The 24,373-nt window shown below is 46.2% G+C and overlaps 1 long non-coding RNA gene across 7 annotated transcripts in view; it reads left to right on the forward strand.

Annotated features, from left to right (window-relative positions):
- LOC110132215 (uncharacterized) overlaps positions 1-24,373 on the forward strand; it is a 157,082-nt gene that overhangs the window by 23,532 nt on the left and 109,177 nt on the right. For 2 of the 7 annotated variants that reach the window (XR_011492132.1, XR_002312402.2), the window contains one exon: positions 5,633-7,219. This is a non-coding gene — a long non-coding RNA (uncharacterized lncRNA). Of the gene's footprint in view, positions 1-3,924; positions 4,019-5,632; positions 7,220-7,499; positions 10,418-16,829; positions 17,144-24,373 lie in introns of those variants that run through there. The other 5 variants (XR_011492128.1, XR_011492133.1, XR_011492130.1 and 2 more) reach the window with 5 other exon arrangements.

Raw genomic sequence — 24,373 nt, forward strand, 5'->3', positions numbered from 1 at the left:
TTATTTATGATATGAGACTGATGCCACTGCTGATCTGACAGGAGGTACCAGTCCATGGCCCAGAGGTTGGGAACCCCTTCATTAAGAAGATGGAGTGGAGGCCACCTAGAAATTAAAAAGAGAATTAACATAGTCTTGAAGTTCACCCTCCACAGGTTATCAGTTCAGAAACTTCTCTCCAGCTCTTCCCAAGTGTTCCAGAGAAGTGAGAGGTTGGGGGCCTTGGAGGCAGACAGATGGTATGCTGACTGCTGTAACACAACTGGGTGATTGTCAGTCATTTATTCATGCAGTTGAAAATTCTGCAAGTATTTACTGATTGCTTACTTTGTGTTAAGTTCTGGGAAGCCAGCAGGGAATAAGATAAAGTTCTTCCCTTTAGGGAGCTCATTGCCTGGTAGGGGAGAAGGACAGACACATTTCTTAATACAGTGTTAAGAGTTAGGGACAGGAAGTTTGGGGAGCCCTTGATAGGAGTACCTAGTGCAGACTCATGGAGTTAAGGAGAGTTTCCCAGAGGAAATGGCCTTAAGGAGATACCTGAAAATTTTGGCAAGGGGAAAAGGAGGAGGGAAGAGATGGAGCCAGAGGTTAAGGAAGCTGCATGTGCAAAAAGCCAGAGGCAAGAATGAATATGGTACATTCAGGGGATTTGCAGGTATTCACTCTGGTTGGAGTATGAAATGTCAAGTGGGAGAGGGATGAGAGAGAAGCTAAAAAAAATAGGTTAGGGCCAGGTTATAAGAGGTCTTACTAGCTGAAATGTGGAGTCTGTCTGATGTCCTGGTGGTGCTGGGGAGCTACTGAAGGGTTTGCCTAGGAGACATGTGTGTTTGTGCTGTGTGATTAGATTGCAGGAGGGCTACAGGGATCTTTGTGAGAGGTGACAGTGGTCTGAACTCTGGTGGTGCCGGTGAGGATGGGGAGAGACAGAGTCAGAGGATGCTTTGATCTCTGGAGTCCTCTCTCTGGATGGCTCTGTCCTCTCTGGTCCTCTGTCCTGTGAAATCTAGCCGCCTTGGTCTCCTCAACTCAAGGAACCTGCCTGGCTCTCCTTGGGACCCCCTCCCTGTTACTGCAGCCTGAAAACTACTTGGGGATCACTGTCCTTTGTTACTAATGTCCAGTGTCTTGAAATTTTTTTTTCTTTATGTCTGGTTTTTGTTTGCTTCAGGCAAGAGGTACATCTAATCTCTATTAGGCCATCTTGGCTGGAAGCAAAAGTCAGTTTTATTTTTTTTTCTCCAAGTATTATTTAAGAAAATTTTAAAAATTTCTGTATGACAAGATCCTTTTGTTTTCTGTTGTTATACTCCATTTACAGTTATTATGAAATATTGGCTTTGTTTCCTGTGCTGTACAATATATTTATGTAGCTTATTTAATTTAGACATAGTAGTTTGTATCTCTTAATCACCTACCCCTCTCATGTCCTTCCCCCTTCCCTCTCTGCACTGGTAACTACTGGTTTGTTCTTTATTTATGTCTTTATATATGGTTGGGGAATCCGCATGCCCTGTGGTGTGCCGAAGAAAAACCAAGCCAAACAAACAAAAACATGGGGTGCATGCTTCTTTTTTTTTTTAATTATGAAAATGTAACACATTTACAGGAGACTTGGGAAATACAGGACAAAGTTGCATATAAATCCACTATATATTTATTATAATTATTTTTTTAGGTAGATAAATTAAGATTTTTAGTTGGAGTTTCAATGTCAAACTCTCAAAAATTAATAGAATTAATATATGAGAAGCAGAAGGATATAGTAGACCTGAAAAGTGCTATGAACCAGTTCAACATAATTAAGATTTATACATTTTCACACAACAGTAGGATACAAATTTTGTTCAAGTTCCCAAAGACTATAAACTTGGAGACACTGGAGCACATCTGGGGACTTAAGACTAGGTGCAAAAATCTGATGGTCTAAAGGTATTGAAATCATACAGAGTCTGTTCTCCTATCACTGTGGAATTATGTTAGCAATTTAATATCAGGAGATATTTGAAAGTAACCCACATATTTTCAAGTGTAGTGTGACATTTACCAAGAGAAGCCTTTGACTTAGCCATTGAAAGCTTCAGTGCGTGTACCTTTTTGAATTAGTATTTTCATTTTTTTTAGATATATTATCCAGGAGTGGAATTGCTGGGCCATATGGTAGTTCTGTTTTTAGTTTTTTGAAAAAGCCCCACACTCTTTTCCACAGTGGCTGCACCAATTTACATTCCCATCAACAGTATACGAGAGTTCCCTTTTCTCCACATCCTCGCCAACATTTGTTATTTGTGGTCTTTTTGATGCTAGTCATTCTGACAGGTGACATCTCATTGTGGTTTTAATTTACATTTCTCTGCTGATTAATGGCATTGAGCATCTTTCCATGTGCCTGTTGGCCATATGTATGTCTTCTTGAGAAAGAACATTATTCCTTAAAATGTGGGGATATATGTTATCTATCATTCTGCTTTTAGTCTTTAACTGAAAAATTGAGACAACACGAGAGTTCTATCTAACTTCCTATTATAGCTGTAGAGCGAAGCAGATTGTGCTTCCAGCCCTATCTGAGGCAGGAGGAGATTGGATCCTAAGAGTTAGTACTAGTCATCTAGAGAGAAATAACCCAGGAAAGTGGCTTCCCTGGTGGCTCAGATGGTAAAGAATCTGCCTGCAGTGCAGGAGACCCAGGTTCGATCCCTGGGTCAGGAAGATTCCCTGGAGAAGGGAGTGGCAACCCCACTCCAGTATTCTTGCCTGGAGAGTCCACAGAATGAGCCCCCACGCACTGTTGGTTTTGGTGTGGGAAGCTGCCTGGGAGCGGACGAACTGCAGTGAGGACCAGAGAAGGGAGGGATGCCTGGGGTGGAGGGTGGCGCTGGGCAGGCTGGCGGTTCCGGTTAGGAAGGGCAGAGCTAGGGCTGGCTCTCCACGAGACATGTGTGCGTCCTGTTCCGCAGGCTAAAGCCCCGGGCTGCCGTTTCCTCCTGACATCCCAAGTGGCCACCCCATTGCTTTTGCCAGTGAAACGTGAAGCACTTCCGGGCTGGAGCTTTATTTATTTGCTTATTTAAATTATTTATTTTTGGCTACACTGAGTCTTCATTGCCATGCACGGGCTTGCTCTAGTTGCGGCAAGCGGGGGGCTTCTCGTTGCGCTGGCTTCTCTTGGTGTGGGGCACTGGCTCTAAAGCGTGGCTTAGTTGCCCTGCAACATGTGGAATCTTCTCGGACCAGGGATCGAACCCACATCCCCTGCCTTGGCAGGCAGATTCTTAACCACTGGACCACCAGGGAAGTCCCAGTCTGGAGTTTTTTTATTAAGGATGAGTGTGGCTTCTCTCCTTGGTCCTTTCTTGGCTGGAAGAAGAGGATGCTGAGGCAGAATCTGCAGACGGCAGGAAGTTCTTTCCAAGGAGGGAAGGCACCTGCCAGCCAAGAATACCTACCTCGTTCTGTTACTTGAGCAAAAAGTAGACTTCTATTACAATAAGTCACTGATGGTTTGGGATTATTAAGAGTTACCCTAATTAATATGGAAGACTTCACGGAGGAGGTAACATTTGAACTGAGCCCTGAATAACATGTAGGATTTGACACTGAATCTGCCGGAGCCTTGATCTTGGACTTGCCAGCGTCTAGAACTATGAGAAACACATTTCTGTTGTTTAAGTCATACAGTCTATGGTATTTTTGTTATAGCAGCCTGTATGGACTGAGTACTTTTTAACCTTATTATACAGATAGAGAAACTGAGGCTCAGCTCATGATTTAGATCAAAATAGTCTATTGGATATTTCCTGGGGAGATTTGGCTTTGATTTGTAGTTCAGGGAAAAAAAAAAGGATTTTCATTTCAGGATTGAGAGAATCAGCTTGGTTCTTTCTTTTTTTAAAAATAATTTTAATTATTTCTTTTTGGCAGTGCTGGGTCTTCGTTGCTGCTCGGGCTGCTCATTGTGGAGGCTTCTCTTGTTGCGAAGCACAGTCGTTGTAGTTTCTGGGCTATGGAGTACAGGGTCAGTAGTTGTGGCTTAGTTGCCTCGTGGTATGTGGGATCTTTCTGGACCAGGGATCAAACCTGTGTCTTCTGCATTGGCAGGCAGATTTCTTTACCTCTGAGCCGCCAGGGAAGCCCCTTGATTCTTTCTTGTTTGGGGTCCAAAACTTAGTTTGAATTCTTGGCTCTAGGAGTCTCTGATTCTTCATAGGTATTTAAATAAGGTAAATACCTTCATAGGTATTTAAAAGCCATAAAATGGTTGTGATGGCTCTACTCGGGCATCCAGAGGTGGTGAGCTCTTACTCTGATCTGTGGTTCTCGCAGGTAATAGTTTGTGTCCGCTGAGATGGATGATGGCTGTGGGGTGTCAAAGCTGAGCGATGACTAATATTAAAGTGGATATGGGTAAACAGAAATGAATTTGCTTGGACTCCCTTTTATCAGGCATGATCCCGGGCGGGGTGATGGTCCGCAGACACAGGCAGACCGAGCCCCGGCTGGTGCTGGGTGGCTGGCAGCTGAGTCTTTGCTCTTTCCAGTCCCAGGGCGAGGGCTGTGCCAGGTGAGGGCTCCTTGGCCAGCCCCACTTAGGCACCTCCAAAGGTCTGACTCAGAAAGTGGGGAGAAATGCCAGAGGCGGAGCTGGGCACAGGCCTGGGCAAGCAACCTGTGAGGCTGAGTGTTTATAACAGTGAGAAACTGGAAATGACCCAAATGCCCAACGGTCAGAGGGGAGAGAAAGGGTGAAAGTGTTCTAGCACATATCCTGTGTCTGTGCAATTGCAAGGCTCCTGGTCTCTAATTTATGGATGAAAAACATAGCTGGGGGAGGCGGGCGATGGGACCTCTCCAAAAGTCGGTCGAGCCCCCTTTCTAGCACAGCTTTGGCTCAAGCACATCTCCAAAGGGGCTCACCCTGCTCTCCTTCATCAGCCAGGACTGCCCTGAGAATCTCCAGGGTATTTTATTTCATCTTCAACCACCTCTAGAGAGGTAAAATTTTAACAGCTCCCCCCCCATTTTAGGAGAAACTGAGGCTTATTTTTTAGGGAGATTTTGAGGTTCAAAGATAAGAAGTGATAAGAAGTGATTAATGTCGTGTATGAGGAGGGCATGGCAAACCACTCCAGTATTCTTGCCTGGAGCCTGGGCCGGCTACAGTCCGTGGGGCCGCAAAGAGTCAGACCGACTAAAGCGACTTAGTCTAAACACGACTAAAACAACATGCATGTGTGAAGTGGCAGAGCCAGAATTTAAACTTAAATTTTGTAAAACTCCCAACCCTGGGTCTGGCGCCAGAATGTATGTGTTCAGATCCTAGCTTTTCCACGGACTAGTTTTGTATACCTAGGGAAGTTCCTAAATCTCTTACAAATGGGGGTGATAAAAATTCTTGCCTTTCTGGGCTGTTGGGAGGACGAAAGGAGTTAAGTAAACAGTCTATGTCGGGCACACTCAGTAAATGTTGGCTGCTGTTCTTTTTATCATCACTGTTGCTACCACTTCCCTAAGACACATGACTCTAGGAATAATCTTTAACACTGATGGAAACAGACCAGGATTGAATGCTTCCTTGTCTTGGATGCCTTGGGCCAGTGTGGTAACAACAGCCTTTGCATATTCCACACAGGGAGAAGTATCTAGAATAAAACTGCAGAACAGGACAGTGGAGACTGTTTACCCAGGCCAAGGTTGACTTCTGGAGCAGCGCGAAGGTGAGATGAGGGTGCTTGTTGGTGAAGTGACTGGTTCACATAGATGTCGCGTCATCTGTGAAAGAAATGAAAGGGAAGTTGGCCTTGACCTGGTGGGTCTTGAGAAGGAGTTCTGCTTGTGGTTTAAAATCAAGTCTCGTTTTTCTTCTTCTGTTGCATTGTGCTCCTTGTGGCTGGTTTGATGAGGTCCTACTGAGAGGCGGGGAAATGGATTAGGTAGTTGAGCCCTGCATCCTTTCTCCTCCATTTCCCTAGTGCTTCAAAAGAGTAACCCATTTCATGGACTAGGAGTTTCAGATGCAGATTACAGACTCCGTATTGTAGACTACCAATAAGTGTGTCCTTAGCTTGACCCTGGTAGAAGGCTGTCACTCTGATTGCAAAGCCTGGAGCTGCCAACCCGGTCAGGGGGGCCCCACCTCCCCCCAACTCCTCTAAAATTTCCCTGGTGACAGGAAATTATGATGCATGTAGACACAACTAGCATGTACCAGTGTCCAGTTTCCTCCCCTCTGGGCACTCAGAAGATATATATCAGTTGGGCGGGGCCATGTAGTTCTGGTCAATGGGCTGAGAGGGAAGGACATGTGTCCCTTCTTGGGGGAGGCATCCAACAGCAGGTGCATGGCAGCTGAGGAGACAGTGTGGCCTGTGGAGAAGCTCCAGAATAGGGCAGCCTCCTTGCTTGATTCCCGAGTGCCTGAAGGGAGCAGGGCCTTGCCACTCCCCAGTCCTCATGGGTTACGAACATGAGTGAGAAAGAAACTTGTGTGAAGCCATTGTGATTTTGGGGGTGTTTCGATAGCCTAACTCAGCCCACTTAATCAGTGCAGGGTCCCTCCCCTGGAGGACAGCCTACGGTGCTCCGGCCATGTCCGGCCCAAGCATGCTTCTCCAAGGCGTGGCGAGACTGAGACACTGTGCATTTTGCTAGGCGCGTGCCTCTGGGTTTCTGCTTTGTGTCTCCTCTGTATGTCAGACCTGGCGTTTGTCCTTGCCCTCTACTCGCTAGAGAAGCAATAGCATTACCTTTCTTTGTTTTTTCCTTCCCCCCAAAATTATTATTATTTTTTTGGCTGCAGTGCGCAGCTTGCAACACCTTAGTGTGGCATGTGGGATCCCCAACCAGTGATTAAACCCATGCTGTGCACAGCAGAAATGCGGAGTCTTAACCACTGGGAAGTCCCTAAACATTAATTTTTTATTTTTTTATCAAGGTAACATGAGTATGTAGTTAAAAAATTAAAATTGGAAAGTATCACACCCAGTGCCAGAATCCAACTCTCTGGAGTCAAACATCGTAAACTCTGTCTTCCTTTGGGCATTTTCTACTGTATTTTTAAAAAAGCTGTTTATAATGCTGTTTCTTTCTCTCCCCCCCACCCAGGTTTATTGTGATCTATTGACATACATCACTTTATAAGCTTCAAGTGTACACCATGATGGTTTGACTTACATGTATTATGCAATATATTCTCAATTAAAATTTTTTTTCAACATTGTCTACTGACCTCCTACTTAAATAGATTTTGCTCTCCTTTTCCAGCCTGGCAGCTCCCTCTCCAACCACCGCTCTCTTCATGCTCTTAATTCAGTTATATTGTGATTTTTGGTTGAACCAATATCTGATGTTTGCCTTACTGTGACTGTGTAAATACTTTCCATGATTGAGTTACACGAGGTGCAATGATTACATCTTATTTCTTATATGATATGGATATATCTATAGATATATCTATTGTAGAAACAATGTTATGTGTTCATCCTGTTTCATTTTCCCAGGAAAACGGGAGATGACATCTCCCAGCCTCCTTTGTGGTTCAGCTGGGACCATGTGACTGAGTTCTGGCCAATGGAAATGCAAGGGGAAGTGATACAGTCCTTATTAGTCCTAGATCTTCTCCACTCCCTGACTCTCCCCTCCAGGAAGCTGGAGTGAAGGGCACTGAAATGGTGGCATTGCAAGATGGAAGGAGGCTGGGTTCCTGAGTCACCACCTGGAGGAGAGCTGCCAACCAGTTTCAGCCTGTGACATGGATGAGATATAAACCTTTGTGTGTTAATCCACTGAGATTTTAAGATGTGTCTGTTATGGCAGCTCCCACTTAATACCTAATACTTCCAGCTTTTTAAAAAAATTGTTCTCCAGTTTGCTTAATATCCTTTCAATCATCCTAATTCATCCCCAAACTCTCCCACAGAATTGTAAACCTCCTCTCAGAAAGGGTGAGCTCCCAGTCTCTTCAGCTGTGCTCTCTGCCCTTCCCCTCCCCACCCCTCAACTAACCCTTTGCCTAGCTGGTGGAACTTCAGGCTTTTCTCTGCCTCACACAGAGGCAGGAGGCTGGTTGGAAGGGGATACAGGTTAGATTTAAGGAGAAGTGGCCTCACGTAATGGTTAAGACGTCAAGCATTTCCAATTTAGTAGCTCTGTGACTTTGGGTAATTTTCTTATCTTAGCATCCTCATCTGAAAAATAGGGATAATAATGACCTCAACTCCAGAGAACTGTTGTGTGGATTAAAGAATATATTTTTGTAAAGTGCTCTCAGCACAGTTTCTGGCATATTGCATGTGCTGGTAAATGCTAGTTATTATTAAGATGAAAAAGTCATGGGGAATGACTGCACTTCCCAAGCACTAGGGAATTTAACCTGGGAGTGAGTTTTCTGCCTTGTTTCTAGCTATAGGCAGTTGCTTCCCAATGCTAGAGACCAGGGGAAGAAGGACCGACTTGGGGGGGAGGTCTGTTCCAGGGTGTGACCGCAGCAGCCTCCCCAGGGACGGGGGCCACTGGCCAGGACTCTTCCTTTATCTCCTCCGTGTGGGCTGAGCTGGCCTGAGCTGGGACCCTCTGAGGGTCCTTGATTCCCCCACTTCAGGTATTCCCTCCCTCCGCCCTCGGGTTGGGGAATGGTGTTTCTCAGTCTCCTTCCTTCACGTGGGAAGTGAAAGTCCTGTCTGACTCTTTGCGACACCACGGTGACTGTAGCCCACCAGGCTCCTCCGTCCACGGAATTCTCCTGGCAAGGCACCAGGGAAGCCTTTGAGTGGAGATGGGTGTCAGTCAGCTTAATAGCAGTTATTTGTTGAGTACCTATTACCTGCCAGGTACTGTGCTAGACAATGGATTATTAGAGTTAACAAATAGACTTTGGCATTAAAGAGTTTATAATCAAGTGGGAGAGGCAGATGGTGAACAAATGAATGTATCATTATACACTATACACTGGGCTGGAGTGGAAAGCCTTGAGTCCTGGGAGGGAGTGTCCGGGGTGACTGATTTCACCTGGGGGACAGTGAACTGCCGCTGTCATCAGGGAAACTTACGCAGAGTCTCACAGACCACAGGAGTTTTGGATTTTATTTTAATTGAAAAGCAGAGGAGCCCCTGACTGGTTTAGAGCAGGGGACCAATGTGATTAGATTTGTGTTTTGAAGAGGTCACTTTATCAACCACTTGCTCTCTGCCTCAACTGTCATGGGAAACCATGGTTGGAAGAGCAGAGAGGGGAAGGGAAGGACCATGAGGGATGAGACCCTAGTAATCTGACTGTGGTCAGTTTCAGTTGCTACATCTCTTGGTCCCATCCTGGAGAGTGGGTGTCACCATGGCAACCTGTGTCTGAACGTTTCAGGCTTTAACAAATGATGTATCGGCTGTCATCCAAGCAGATCTGTGTCAACGCAAATACAAATGTCTTCCCCAGCAAACCTCCTCTCCCCATACATCTGGAGGCATTTTTGATATTGAAGCTTAGCTGATTTCTGTTCATGACAGAACTACAGTGTGTGAGGACAAGCAATAATTAGGCCTTGAAACTGCTTTTCCACTTAGCACCCAGAAAAATGGCCACACTAGATGAACCAAGTCCAACATGGTCCTGGGATAAGCAAAGCCAGAAGTTCAAAGCCAAAGGCCCTTGGATAGTCAGTCTAGTTCTCTTTTATCAGAGGTAAGAAACACCTTTATCAGTAAGGTGTTGGTAAGAAACAACTTCCCAGACCAACTTCCAGCTCCTACAGGGTTCATGGTCCCTTCTTGGAGTTTCCATTATACTGTGAACCCATCTGTATTATGGTATTTATCACACTTCATTCACCTGTTGGGTCATTCACCAAATATTAAATGTCCAATGGTCAGATATTGTGCCAGGTGCTAGAGATGGAGTGTTGAACAAGACAAGACCCCTTTCGCATAGACTTCTATTATAGTTGAAATATTAATAGATGGACAGTAGTCCAGTCAACAAAGTGCTAAGATCACTGCAGACAGTAATAGGTTCTCAAACAAGTAGAGGTAGCATTAGTGGTAGCTCCTAATTTGGTTAGTAGTGAGAGACTCTTGCTCTTTCTTGGATATGCTACCTTCATTCCACATCAAGGCTTTTTCTACTTGCTGTTCCCTCTCTGGAAATTTCTCCTGCACATTCCCATGGTGGCTTCCTTCAGCTCATTTTTGGTCTCAACTCAAAAGTCAGTCCCTCCAGAAGGGCCCCTCTGAGTACCCTAACCTACCCTTATTTTTGCCTTTCATTGTTTGTGACCTGACTCTGCCCACTAGAAGTACAAGTTCTCCTGAGGACAGGTTCTTTGATTTGTGGGCTGTTGTTTTTCAGTTGTGGTTTGATCGGGTAAATAAACACTACTCTATGGATTCCACTTTTGAAGGGTTTTAATCCATGGAATTGGAGACTCACAATTATTGGAAGGGTGATGGGAGTTAAGATGGGGTGGGAAGCCACAGGTGGGGAGAGGAAAAGTGGATGGTTTTCAAGAGCTCTCCAAGAGGCGACTGTGAATTTTGAGAAATACTGGAATTGGTTGTCAATGATTTCAGTCTGTTGCAACAAGGAAAGTAGTTTTCAAGAGTCTGCCCAGAAGCTGCTGTGAATCTTAAAGAACTTCCAGGAAGCCGCTGCTGGCTAGCACACTTCCCTACAAGCAGGTTTCCCTGGTGGCTCAGATGATAAAGAATCTGCCCGCAATGTAGGAGACCTGGGTTCAATCCCTGGGTCAGGAAGATCCACTGGATAAGGGAATGGCAACCCACTCCAGTAGTCTTACTTGGAGAATTCCATGCACAGAGGAGCCTGATGGGCTAAAGTCCCTGGGGTCCCAGAGAATTGGAAAGGACTGAGTGACTAACACCTGGAAGTTGCTACAAGCTTCACATCCACCACTCTGAATCTGTCTCATTGACAGCCTTGGACCCAGAAACATACAGGGGAGGAGATTACAAGCTTCACATCCACCACTCTGAATCTCATTGACAGCTTCAGACCCAGAAACATACAGGGGAGGCGATTACAAGCTTCACATCCACCACTTGGAATCTATCTCATTGACAGCCTCGAACCCAGAAACATACAGGGGAGGAGAGTCTGGGAAATATGGTTCTTGTCTTTCCCTTTGTAGAGCAGGCTACAGAAGGAGACGGCAATTATGCCAAGTTGAAAACATACAATCCAACATGCCGTTTGTCACCAGTATCTAGAACAGCTCTTGACATATAGCAGGTGCTTTGGTGGTAGTTAAATGACTGCAAGAATCATTCCTGGTCCTTGGTGGGGTCAAAATTTGATCCCTCAACTATCTGACTCCAAAGCCCATGCAATCTCATTCCAATACCAGCTGGACAAGCTATGACCTTGACCCTGGAGCTCAGGCTGGAACTGCTGACGAGTAAGTCCCAGACAGGGTCTGTGCCCCACGTATGCCCACAGCGCTGTGCATATTAGGGACAGTAGCAGTGAAGGAGGCTGGAGAGCCCAGGCATATTTGAGAGGGTAGGCTGAGAAACGGATCTCTAACCCTCTGTGATCGGTGCTCAGAAACTTCCTGGAGGTGGCTCATTGTAGAGTGCACCGGGTTGAGGGAGAGATACCAGGGCTGTTCCGGGGTGGACATCCTTGGCAGCCAAGGAGATAGCTTAGTCCTTGAGAGCCTGAGCATTTGGCCAGGAGTAACCTTGCCAATGGACTTCCCCGGTGGCTCAGTGGTAAAGAATCCACCTGTACTGCAGGAGCCACAGGAGACGTGGGTTCGATGCTTGGGTCGGGAAGATCCCCTGGAGGAGGGCATGGCAACCCACTCCAGTATTCTTGCCTGGAGAATCCCATGGACAAAGGAGTCTGGCAGCCTATAGTCCATAGGGTTGCAAACAGTCAGACACGACTGAAGCAACTTAGCGCACACACACACTCGTGTGCAAACTTCCCAACGTTAAAAAAATTGAGTCTCTCATTTTACCTTTTAAACTTATGTGACTTTCTCATGCTCTCCTATAACGTGTATGATTGCTTTGATATGAAAATAAGGCTGTTCTGCCCCAATCTGGAGTCACACTGATGTTCCAGATGGTGTGTTGGGTTTAGTGGGGGTTAAGGGTGGAAGCTACAGGTGTACCAGGCCCCAGGACCAGCTACTGCGGGGCCTGGTGCAAAATAAAAATGCAAAATGCGGGACCCCTTGTTCAAAAATTAGAATTTCAAGACTGCATCAGCAGAGCATTAAACCAAGCGAGGGGCCCTCCTGAGCATGAACCCTGTGGAGCTGGTGACAAATTACTATACACTAAGTGGCTTAAAACAATACAAATTAACCTCACAGTTCTGGAGCCCAGAAAGCTGAAATGGTCTCACTGAGCTAGATTGAATTTGTTTCTCCCTTCCTCCTGAGACTTTAGCAGAGGATGGGTTTCCTTGCTGCCTCTAGCCTGTGGAAGACTCTTGCATGCCTTGGTTTGTGACCCCTTCATTGCATCACTCCAATTTCTCGCTTCTGTTTGTGGTCACACCTCTTACTTCCTCTGTCGTCAAGTCTTTGCTACTGTCTTATATGAGGACTGCATTTGGAGTCCATGCTGGATAATGATGATCTCAAAATATTTAATCACATCTGCAAAGTCTCTTATGCCAGCAGTCCCCAACCTTTTTGGCCCAGGGACCAGTTTCATGGAAGACAATTTTTCTGTGGGCCCAGGGAGAGGGGACATGGTTTTGAGATGATTCAAGCACATTACATTTATTGTGTACTTTATTTCTATTATTATTACATCAGTAGAATATTATTTTATAAGTATATTTATGTTATACAATTATCTAAATATATTTTTATATTATGTAAATATTATATATATATATATTTGTTGTTCAGTTGCTTAGCAACTGATTCTTTGCAGCCCCATGGACTGCAGCATGTCATTCACTATCTCCCTGAGTTTGTGCAAGCTCGTGTCTGTTGAGTCGGTGATGCCATCCAACCATCTCATCCTCTGTCGCCCCCTTCTCGTCTTGCCCTCAGTCTTCCCCAGCACCAGGGAATCTAATATTTCCTGCCTCACCTCAGATCATCAGATCTGAGATGTGGAGGTTGTGGACCCCTGCCTTAAGCCTTAAAAGGTAACATTCACAGGTACTGGGGATCAGGACCTGATTGTCTTTCAGGGCCATTATTCTGCCAACCCGTGTGCCCTAGAACTAGGCCCTGCCAGCTGAATCCTTAGGTTTGAAAGAGCAGCTTTTGAGGCTCAGAGGAGAAAGGCGAATGGGACAGATGTGTGAAGGAGCTGGAGAAAAACTGCCTCCCTCACCTGGAACTCTGTGCTGGCCACAGGGGTCCAGGGATTCATGGCTTTCATGTTGCCCCTGCACTTTCGTGGTGGCTCAGACAGTAAAGAATCTGCCTGCAATGCAGTAGACCTGGTTTGATCCCTGGATTGGGAAGATCCCCTGGAGAAGGGAATGGTTACCCACTTCAGTGTTCTTGCCTGGAGAATCCCATGGACAGAGGAGCCTGGTGGGCTACAGTCCATAGGGTCCCAAAGAGTAGGATACCACCGAACAACTTACACTTTCACTTTTTCACTTCATTAGGGTTGCCAGATTCAGCAAATCAAGTTGTAGGACACCCAGTGATTTTATTAGGCTACTCTGTCCCTGATTCTTTATATATATATTTAAATATAGCTTATTTTTTAAAATTAGTGGATAATTACCTTACAATATTGTGATGTTTTTTGCCATACATCAACATGCGACAACCTAGAGGGATGAGATGAGAAGGGAAGGGGGAGGGGATGTATGTCCCTGATACTTAAGCCACACCACGCTGCCTGCTGCCAAGGGCTGGGCTCAGCTGTAGCCTCCTGGGCCTTAATGAGATCCCGGTTGTTTTCCTCCCAGTGGGGTCTCAGGTGTGCGGCCAGAATAAGAGAAGCTGGGCCCCAGGGTTCACCGGCAGGCAGAGGGTTGACAGGGCGGGAGCCCCCGGGCACCTGGGGAAGGAGCCTGGATTTGCTGACCTGAAGGAAAAATGGCACTTCCTTCCCGGGAGGGCAGAGCATTTCCAAGGTGATTGCTAACTGCCCCCCCCAACACACACGCAAAGACGTTATGTCCCAGCCCTGGAGGAGCCTTGAGTCTGGTGCGGCCCTCCGAGGGTCACGGGCACCTCCTAATTGCAGGATGCAGGGCTCATGGAATAAACACCATGTTTCACTTCCTCTGCAAACATCGCACATCTGAGAAACTCATTTCCGTTTCTGAGACACGTCTTTCCCAGCTGTGCAGGCCGGGGTCAGACTTAATAAAATAGAAGTGGTGGGACAGCAGGCTGATGGAGTTGATGCCCCCCGGTATTACAGTCACTCTGTCCCTGTGCTCTGTGAGGATGTGGATCTGTCCAAGTTCACTTCCCTGAAACAGACCACAGAGAAAGCAGACCACGTTCTCCTTATTGACAGGATTCCACAGAACCCAAGATCCGATGATGATTGTAAGAAGCATTGTCATTTTACGTACTGACAAAAAAACAATGCTGCCAGCTATGCCGTGCTGTTGATTGTAAGGTGCACCCCAAGGTGCACCCCAATTTCAGAGTTGTGAAATAGTGAAAAGGTGGGCATCTGGGACTCAATCAGATATGGTATTAGGTTTACCGTCAGCTCAAAGCTAGTGGAATGGAGCCACGTGACAGCGCCCTTCTCCTTAATAGTTCAGAAAGCTGGTTCCAAGTCCAGTGTGTGCGTGGTGTGGATTTACTGAAGCCCCGTCCCGTGTCTGGGTTTCCCTTGTGGGACCTCTGGCTTTTTTTGTTTTTTATTTTTTTATTTTATCGCTTTACAACATTGTGTTAGTTTCTGCTGTACAATGAAGTGAATCAGCTATATATATATTTATATGTGTATACATACATCCCCTCGCTCTTGGGCCTCCCTCCTACCCCACCCCCGTCCACCCCTCTGCATCATCCCAGAGCACAGAGCTGAGCTCCCTGTGTTACCCAGCAGCTTCCCACTGGCTGTCTGTTTTACACATGGTTGTGTATATATATCAGTCCTAATCTCACAATTCATCCCACCCTCTCCTTCCCCACACTGTGTCCACATGCTGTGTCTAGCTTTGCCTTCATCTGTCTACTGAATTCTCCTCTGCTCCATCTCCCCGCCCCTAACCATGTAGTCAGGGGCCTCCCAACTTCTGGGATCTAATGCCTGATGATCTGAGGTGGAGCTGATGTTATGTTAGAAATAAAGTGCACAATAAGTATAATACACTTGAATCATCCCCAAACCACCCCCTCTTCCAGGTCCGTGGAAAAATTGTCTCCCGTGAAACCAGTCTTTGGTGCCAAAATGGTTGGGTACCACTGATGTAGATCATTGCCATTTTTAAAAAAGACTGTGATGATCTAAAGGGGTGGGACTGGAGAGGGGAGGGAGATTCAAGAGGGAGGTGATTCAGTTCAGTTCAGTCGCTCAGTCGTGTCTGACTCTTTGCAACCCCATGGACTGCAGAAGGCCAGGCTTCACTGTCCATCATCGACTCCCAGAGTTTACTCAAGCTCATGTCCATTGAGTATGTGATGCCATCCAACCATCTCATCATATGTTGTCCCCTTCTCCTCCCACCTTCAGTCTTTCCTAACATCAGTGTGTTTTCAAATGAGTCAGTTCTCATTTGAAATTATATCAGGGTGATATAATTATACAGTTATGACAGATTTGTGTAGTTGTATGGCAGAAACCATCACAACATTGTAAAGCAATTTTCCTCCAATTAAAAAATAAAAGAGATTGTGATAAAATACACATAAAATTCACCATTCTCACCATTTTAGAGTGTGTAATCAGTGGCATTTAGAACATTTCCACGGAAGTCTTGCTTTTGCTCCATCTCTCCTCCAAGGCCTGGTTTCTTTTCTCCGCCCTGTATGGAGGCTGCCAAAGAATCTGGAATTTTCTCTTGATTCATCAGCCGCCAGCACAGGCTGTGGGGTATTAGCAGATGATTACTGAAAACCTAGCTCAGTTGGTAAAGAATCCACCTGCAATGCAGGAGACCCTGGTTTGATTCCTGGGTCTGGAAGATCCCTTGGAGAAGGGAAAGGCTACCCACTCCAGTATTCTGGCCTGGAGGATTTCCTGGGGTCCCAAAAACTCGGCTATGACTGAGCAAATTTCACTTTCACTGAAAACCTGAAGGGGTCAGAAGGGGGATGGCCCGCCCAGCCCAGCCTTAATTCTTAACGCTCTGTCTTCTTCCAGCCTCTGGGAGACACTGGCTGCCTCGGGGCCTTGAGTCTGCCTCCCAAGGTGTTCCCCAGCTTTCTCTCCTCCCCTCCATCTCAGGCCTTCCCACTAACTCCTTACTGGGCTGCCAAATTCCTGATTTTATCCAAAGGAGCCATTTTGCTCTCTCTTCTCCCTGACTTCCTTCCCACCATCCAGAGTGTCCACCATTCCCAGGTGTTCTCTATACAGAGTCCCCAGAGAGCTTAATTCCCCAGTCAAGGAGAAACCTGCTCAGCTGTCAGAGACTTGCCGTCTCACTGGTTGCTTCAGACGTGTCTAGGTGCCGCCTCTGCCTCATGGAGCTCCGTCCTGCAGCCAGGGTTGCAAAGCCAAGTCAGTCCACGCGGTGCCTGCTGTGTTCTGCTGAGGGGGCGCTCGGAGCCTTCCGGAGTGGAGAGGAGGGCTTCTGACCCTGGCAGGCCGGAGGCTGCAAGTTGATTTTACCAAGTTCCAGCGTTCCCGTTCTTCCATCTGGTATTCGCTCCCAGAATCCCTTTGGGAATCACAGCTCCTGCTCTCCCCCCATTTGGTTGCAGGTGGGCCCCACCCATCCTCAGGCTCCGAGGCTGAGCACATGCCTGTTCGGCCACCAGAACATTTCTCATACCAGTGACTGTGTTCAGAGAGAAGTGTGTGACCCAAAGCCAGGCCAGTGAAAGCAACCTCGGGCCTTGGCCTGAAACTACTACTGGGTCAGAGATGTTACCATGCTGCTGGGGCTGCTCACTGGTAGGCTGTGAGGCTGGAGACGCTGCTGGCCATCTGGTCACCTCGTGGAGTGAGCCTGCTGGAGAATGAAGACAAGGCAGGAGCTGGCATCGAGAGCAGGAGAGTGATGACTGGATACCAGGTGGGAAAGCCAAAAACATCACCTTTCTGCATCGTGAAGCCTGAATTGGGCTTTTGTGGTCTCTGAGAACCCTGATTTACAGGAGGTGGCCAAGCGGGGGATGGCAGTCGAGTAGGTCTTTGAGGTATGAGTAGGAGTTTTCAGGCAGCAAAGGTGAGGAGCACGTTCCAGGCAGAGTGGGTAGCATGTGTGCAGGTGGGAAGGCAGGAGACTGGAGATGCGGGAGGCGGCTGAGTGATGGAAAGCCTTGAGCTTTAGACATGGTCCTGGAGCTGGGAGCTGTGCTGGGGTTTTTCTCCTGTGAGTTTATGCTTCCCCACCCTGCAGATGAAGGAACTGAATCTAGGAGGCATCAGGCAGGTTTGCCGTTCAATATCTCCACTGGGAGTGCCACCCAGGTCGTGAGGTTCAGCCCCTCCAGGGACTCGGAGGGGGAGACTTTCGCCTTGGCAGTCATAGGACAGAGAGGTCAGGCCATGAAGGGATAGGGAGCTGCCTTTGACTGGGCCCATGCCCAGACCCAGGCCCCTTATGAGTCCTTCCAGCTTAGTTTTCTGGGAGCACAAAGGGTGAGAAATTCTGGTGATTGCATAGAGGTTCTCACCCTGACTGCACTTGAGTATCCTCCTTGGGGGATACGGGGTTAAAAACGAGAGGCGCTGGATCAGCGTGGACCTGACCTTGGTATGTTTCAAAGCCTTTTCAGGTGATTTTAATGGACTTAATGGATTTTTACCACTGCCCCAGGTCAATAGTTCTCAATCACCTGGTGAGATTAAGGGAGAATTAACAGAGTAGGAGCTTCCCTGTGGCTCAGTGGCAAAGAATCTGCCTGCAATGCAAGAGACCTGGGTTTGCTCTCTGGGTCGGAAAGATCCCCTTGAGAAGGAGATGGTAACCCACTCCAGTATTCTTGCCTGGGAAATCCCATGAAAAGAGGAGCCTGGCAGGCTACAGTCCATGGTGTTGCACAAGAGTCAGACACGATGTAGTGACTAAATAACAACAATTCAGCAGAGTAGGGGAGAGAAAGAGCACTCCCTGGGCTTCATTGATGGACTAGGCCCTGTGCTGGGTACTGGCCTACCAGTGTCTTGTTTAATCCTCCAACAACTTTGTGGTGATATGCTTCCCATTTTACAGAGGTGCTCACCGAGGCTTGGAGAGGTGTGGCAAAGTCCTGAGGCCACAGAGCTAGTCTGCAGAGGAGCTGGATTTTCAACCAGGTCTTTGTGAATCTGCACATGCATGCTCCATCCTGCCGTCTGCCTGGTGTCCTGAGTGGATGTTCAGTCCGTTTGGGCGGGACCCACCTTGGCTGAAGCCGCTAGGGGGTGCTGTTCCGTAAAGAGGGTCCCAGTCCTTGTGAATTGGAGCAAGGGGGAATAGGAGGCTGTGCCTGGAAGCTGGGCATCTGTGTCTTCCTCTGCAATGCTGAGGAGCTTGGGTCAAGTCACTGCCTCTCTGGGCCACTGTACTAGTCAGGGTTTTCCAGAGAAATAGAAGCAATAGGGTGTGTGTGTGTGTGTGTGTGTGTGTGTGCGTGTGTGTGTGTGTGCGTGTGTGTGCGTGTGTGCAGATAAAGTGATTCATTACAAAGGGTTGGCTTATGTGATTATGGAAGCTGACAAGTCTTAAGATCTTCAGGTGAGTCAGTGAGATTAAGAACCCAGGAGATCTCTTGGTGTCATTCCCTCTGAGTCTGAAGGTCAGAGAGAGCCAGTGGTGTTGATTCCCTGAGAAAGCTGGCAGGCTTGAGACCCAAGCTGATGCTTCAGTGTTTTGTTTTTATTTTATTGAAGTATAGTTGATCTACAATATTTCTGCTGTACCACCAAGTGACTCAGTTATGCACGTGGATATATTCTTTCTCATATTCTTTTCCATTATGGTTTATCCCAGGATATTGACTGTAGTTCTCTGTGCTATACAATAGGACCTTGTTTATCCATTCTGTGTATACTAGTTTGCATCTGCTAATTCCAAGTTCCCAATTTTTCCCTCCTCTACCCCACCTCCCCCTCGGCAACCACAAGTCTTTTGTCTACATCTGTGAGTCTGTTTTGTACGTGTGTTGATTTGTGTCATATTTTAGATTCCATATATAAGTGATATCGTATGGTATTTTTCTTCCTCTTTCTGACTTAACTTCACTTATGATAATCTTGAGGTCCTTCCATGTTGCTACAGTTGGCATTATTTCATTCTTTTTTGTGGTTGAGTAATATTCCATGTAGGGGCTTCCCAGGTCCTGCGGTGGTTAAGAATCTGCCTACCAATGCAGGAGACTCGGGAGACTCTGACTTCCTTCCTGGCTGAGTGTGGCTGGGAGACGCTGTGGGAGCCGGGGCTGGATCTGCCTTCAGGGCTTCCTGAGCAGAGGATGGTCTTGCGCTGCCTATGTGCTCTCGCTCTGGCCAGGAACAGTGGACTGGGGCCCAGTGTATCCGGAGGACTGGAGGACGCCTGTGGTCCTGCCCTGGTGTGGGGGAGGCAGGTCCTGCCTGGAGGGAGACTTCTGCTTGCAGGGCAGCTTGTCGGGGAATTGGGGACCCCTCTGGCTATTCTGTGTACAGTATCCCAACGTGCCTGCCCCTGCCCTTAGATTCTGATTTCAGAACCTTCCATTTCTTGCTTTTGCTGCTGCCATCTTCCTGAAGCTTTCATCTCATTCCTAAGCAACACTTTGACATTCAGGCTGTCTGAGGAAGGAGCCCCTTTTGTCAAGGCAGACCGGCGTGTCCTTTATGCTTGCTCCCACGCTCTTCTGGGTTTGATGTAGTTTGCTTCTTCAATGCTGGGCCTATGAGGATGAGGAAGAGGAGGAGTGGGTAGTGGGGGTCACCCTCCAGGTTGATGGAGAAGGACCCAGGAGGGGTGAGCTGTGAAAGGCCTCAGGGTCCCTGCAAGGGGACTGGTTGGTTCTCAAGAGGCAGAGAGGCCCAGGCTGCTGCCCAGGGTCGGGGGAGGTACAGAGGGAGTGCGGGTGGGGGAGAAAAGGAGGCCTGTGTGGGTGCGTTGTTCTAGCAATTCTAGCTCCATACAATTGACAGCATCTGGAATGCAAGTGATGACCATGGGGAGACACTGGTACTCAGCCATCTCAGGAAAGCAGGTAATTCATCTTAGGTGGCATTCACATTAAAACATCAATTAAAAGGAAAAAAGGTGGGGCTTGATAATACATAAAAGCAGTATTTTTCAGAAGTATAGGCATGCCTGGTGTTTGAAGAAGTGGGATGTGTGGAGGGCTTTGCAGAGATGTTGATGTGCCCGGTGGCTGAGGAGGTGGGGTACGTGCAGGGCCAGTGGGCAGAGAAGGCAGCTGGTGTGGTTGAGAGACTGGTTACATTGAGCAAATGAATGAATAAATTGAGGCTAATCTCAGTCAAGTTTCTTACAATTAAAGAAGTGATTTGCAAACATGGAAAGGGGGATGTCTAGAAAGAACCCTGAAAGGGCTGCATAGGAATAACCTCACTGACATATACATATTTATACACACATTAACACTTATGAATTTCGTGTATATGTATGTGTGCTAAGGCGCTTCAGTCGTGTCCAACTCTTTGTGAACTTATGGACCGTAGCCCTCCAGACTCCTCTGTGCATGGGATTCTTCAGGTGAGAATACTGGAGTGGGTTGCCATGCCCTCCTCCAGAGGATCTTCCCAACCCAGAGATCAAACCCTCATGACCCTCATCTCCTGCGACTCCTGAACTGAAGGTGGATTCTTTACCCCTGAACCTCTGGGAAGCCTCTGTGTGTGTGTGTGTGTGTGTGTGTGTGTATGCAAACTTATTCACATATACACAGAGATAGGTGTTTGTACATATACTTACATATGTGCATGAATTTCCTATTAAATAATTTGTAGAGGACCTAGAAACAATAACAGTGTAGGTGTGGTGAACACACCAAGCTCCCAGATCTTGGTTTCTTTCTTCTTTTGTAATAAATTTTTTATTTATTTCCTTAAGTATTTTTGGCTGTGCTGGGTCTTCACTGCTGCACACAGACTTCCTCCGGTTGCAGTGTGCGGGCTTCTCATTGCAGTGGCTTTTCTTATTGCCGAGCGGGGGTCAGTAGCTGTGCACAGGCTTAGCTGCCCATGCCAGGGATCGAACTTGTGTTCCCTGCGCTACTGGTAGGCAGTTTCTTAACTACTGGACCACCAGGGAAGTCCTGACCATAGGATATAGTTAAGTAAATAAGAAAAATTAATGGGAGAGAAAGGTCAGCTCTTCCTCACGAGAGATTGTCAATTACTGATGGGAATAGGAAAAATCCACATTAGGCAACCATCACAGTGATCATGGAAAACAGAGGAGCCTGGCATGCTGCAGTCCACGGGGTGGCAAAGAGTCCGACACAACTTAGCAACTGAGCAACAACAGTGCTGGTTCATTCAGGCTGGACTTGTCAACAATGCTAAGACTGGCAGGTGAATGTTTGAAGAATAGTTTATGAGTGTGATGCTGGGATGCATCTCCAGAAAATATCTATCAACTACAAGGGGAAAAACCTGGCAGACACCAATCTGAGCAAGTGTTCAAAATGAACCAGGGCCTGATAGGTTGGCGTCATGGGCCTCCTTAGGTGATAAAGCCTCATTTATGTGCTTTTCTTGCCAAGAAGGCATGGCCTAAGTCTCAGAGAGAGGAAACAGCAGTCAGCCTCAGGTCGGGGATACCCTATAAAATGAAAGATCTACACTCTTTAAAAAAAAAAAAACAACAGCTGTCAAAGACATGAAAGATGGGGAAAAAGAGAGGAAATGTTGCAGTTTGAGGGAGAATGGAGTGACATGAGACCTAAAGGCAAAGTGTGTTCCTAGATTGGATCCTGGACCAGGAAGGAAAAACAGACACCGGGATAGCTGGTGATGTGTGAGTGGGGCAGAGGTTAGAAGGTGGTGCTGTGCGGTGTTGATTTTTCAACTGCGAAGGTTATGTTGGAGAGTATTATTGTTTTTAGGGTACTCAAGTGGTTCAGAGGAAGACTAAGGATTGTAGATATTGTATGTGTGTACAGTAACACTGTGTGGGGAATTCCCTGGTGGTCCAGTGGTTAGGACTCTGTGCTTTCACTGCTGAGGGTCTGGGTTCAGTTCCTGGTTGGGGGACTAAGATCTCACAGGCTGTGTGGTGTGGCGAAAAAAAAAAAAGATCGTGTGCATACATGCATGAGATGAAGCAAATGAAGAATAATGGTAACATTGGGAAACCTGAGTAAAAGGAATATGACAGTTTTTATTTTTCTTACAGATTTTCTGTAAGCCTGAAATTATTTCAAAATAAATTATTCTTTAAAAGATAAACCCATTCATAACCCAACCAATCTACAGGGAACTGTATTAAGTTTTAGAAGATTTCTTCCTGGTTTATGTGAACTTTTATGTAGTTAAAATAGTATTCTATATACAATTTTATATCCTACTGTATCATTTAACATGGTAACATAAACATTCCCCTGTGTGTTTATTATAAAGTCTCCATAAACCTTGTTTTTAATGGCTCCATAATGTCCACTGAGAGGTTATATTGAAAATTACCATTCTAACTATTGTTGGACAGTATTCAGGTTATTTCCTTTTTAAAAAATTATAAATCATACTGCAATGACTGTCTTTGACAAGAAAGCATTTTATGTGTGTCTAGGGTAGATTTCTGGAAAGGGAATTATGAAAGGATGTGAGTATCTTTCAATGATTGATACAGTTGCTTTTCAAGAGCACATAGTCATATAATAATTCCCAACAGCCGTGAATGAATACTAGTCTCCACACACCCTCACCAGCCTTTTAAAATTCTTTGTTCTTTTCTTAGGTGGAAGGGCAATGACACTGTCTCATTGTTTTTTCCTTCTAATTTCTAGGAGATGTTGCGAGTTGTGCTAGTGGTTTGTTCTTCACTGATGTCACCATGCTTTTCTTTGGTTCTTCTAGACTGGATTCTTCTCCAAGGACTGGATCCAAGTGATCTTTGTATCTAGTGCAGGGCCCTCCTCCTAGGACCGCTGGGCCCCGGTGCACATGTCTGGCTCTTTTTGGAGCCATGTGACTCCAGGGTTGCTCGTGTGCCTGGCTCTTTCTTCTCCTCAGAGACTGTTTGAGGAGCCGTGACTGTCTGGGTCAGCCCGTGCTGTTTCCCAATTAGTCCTTCTGGTTCATTCCAGCTCCCAGGCCTGTGGGCAACTCTCACCCACTTTCATTAGACATTTCCCCTCCTTTATCATTTTTGAAAATAAAAATTGGATTATTGATTTTTTCCTCCCGATTGTAAGAGCAATATAGAATCACTCTAAAAGTTTAGGTGCTACAGAAAAGTGTAAAAAACACCATGCCCTCCAGGCTCGTATACCCCAGAGCTATTTGGCATTAATAGTTGGAATTCTGTTTTTACAAATTTTTTTCTATGTGTATACGTATAGATTAACTTTTGCAAAAGCGGTCTCACTTTTTTAGCACTTGATTTTTTAAAAGAACGCTTTAAAAGCTTATTTTTAAAAGTTGGCAATAGATCTCAGATTTACATATACAATTTGCATTCAGTACTTTTTTGGGTAAAACAAACCTGAACAGAGCCAAGTATCTGTTAGCTTTCATGTTAAAAGCAAATTTCTGTTTGTAATGGGCAACATTCCTGAACCATTGCAAAGATTTTACTTGGAAGTTGCGTGTGTACGTGTGTTTAAGAAAATGTGGTTTAACAAGTGCTTTCTTAAGCCTCAAAAACATGTTCTGAAAAAGTAAGAAAGTTGGGAAGAAAACTTCAGGTCATATATAGTCCATAAAACTTTTAGGGATGGTGGGACTTCCCTGGCAGTCCAGGGGTTTAGACTTCACCCTCCAGTGCAGGGGGGTTGGGTTCGATCCCTGGTGGGGAAGCTAAGATCCCACATACCTTGCTGCCAAAGAACCAAAACATAAAACAGAGGCAATATTGTAACAAATTCAATAAAGACAAAAAAAAAAAAAACGGTTTAGGGATCAGCCTCCAAATACCACTGTGCCCTGTTGATTACCAATCCATTTACTTAACTAAGCACTTGCGTATGGCTTGAGCTATCTTTTCCTTTGTAAAGTTATTTTAGCTGTACTTGTAGGTTTTGATTAATTTTAACATGACAACATATTAACAAATCATTAGTGGTAACAGGCTTTTCAGTTTGCTTAAGATTATAAATTGTAATTAAAATGAAAACTGTATCTCCAGATGACAGATGGG

This window comes from Odocoileus virginianus, chromosome 17 (genome assembly GCF_023699985.2).
Source record: "Odocoileus virginianus isolate 20LAN1187 ecotype Illinois chromosome 17, Ovbor_1.2, whole genome shotgun sequence".
Classification (NCBI taxonomy): domain Eukaryota; kingdom Metazoa; phylum Chordata; class Mammalia; order Artiodactyla; family Cervidae; genus Odocoileus; species Odocoileus virginianus.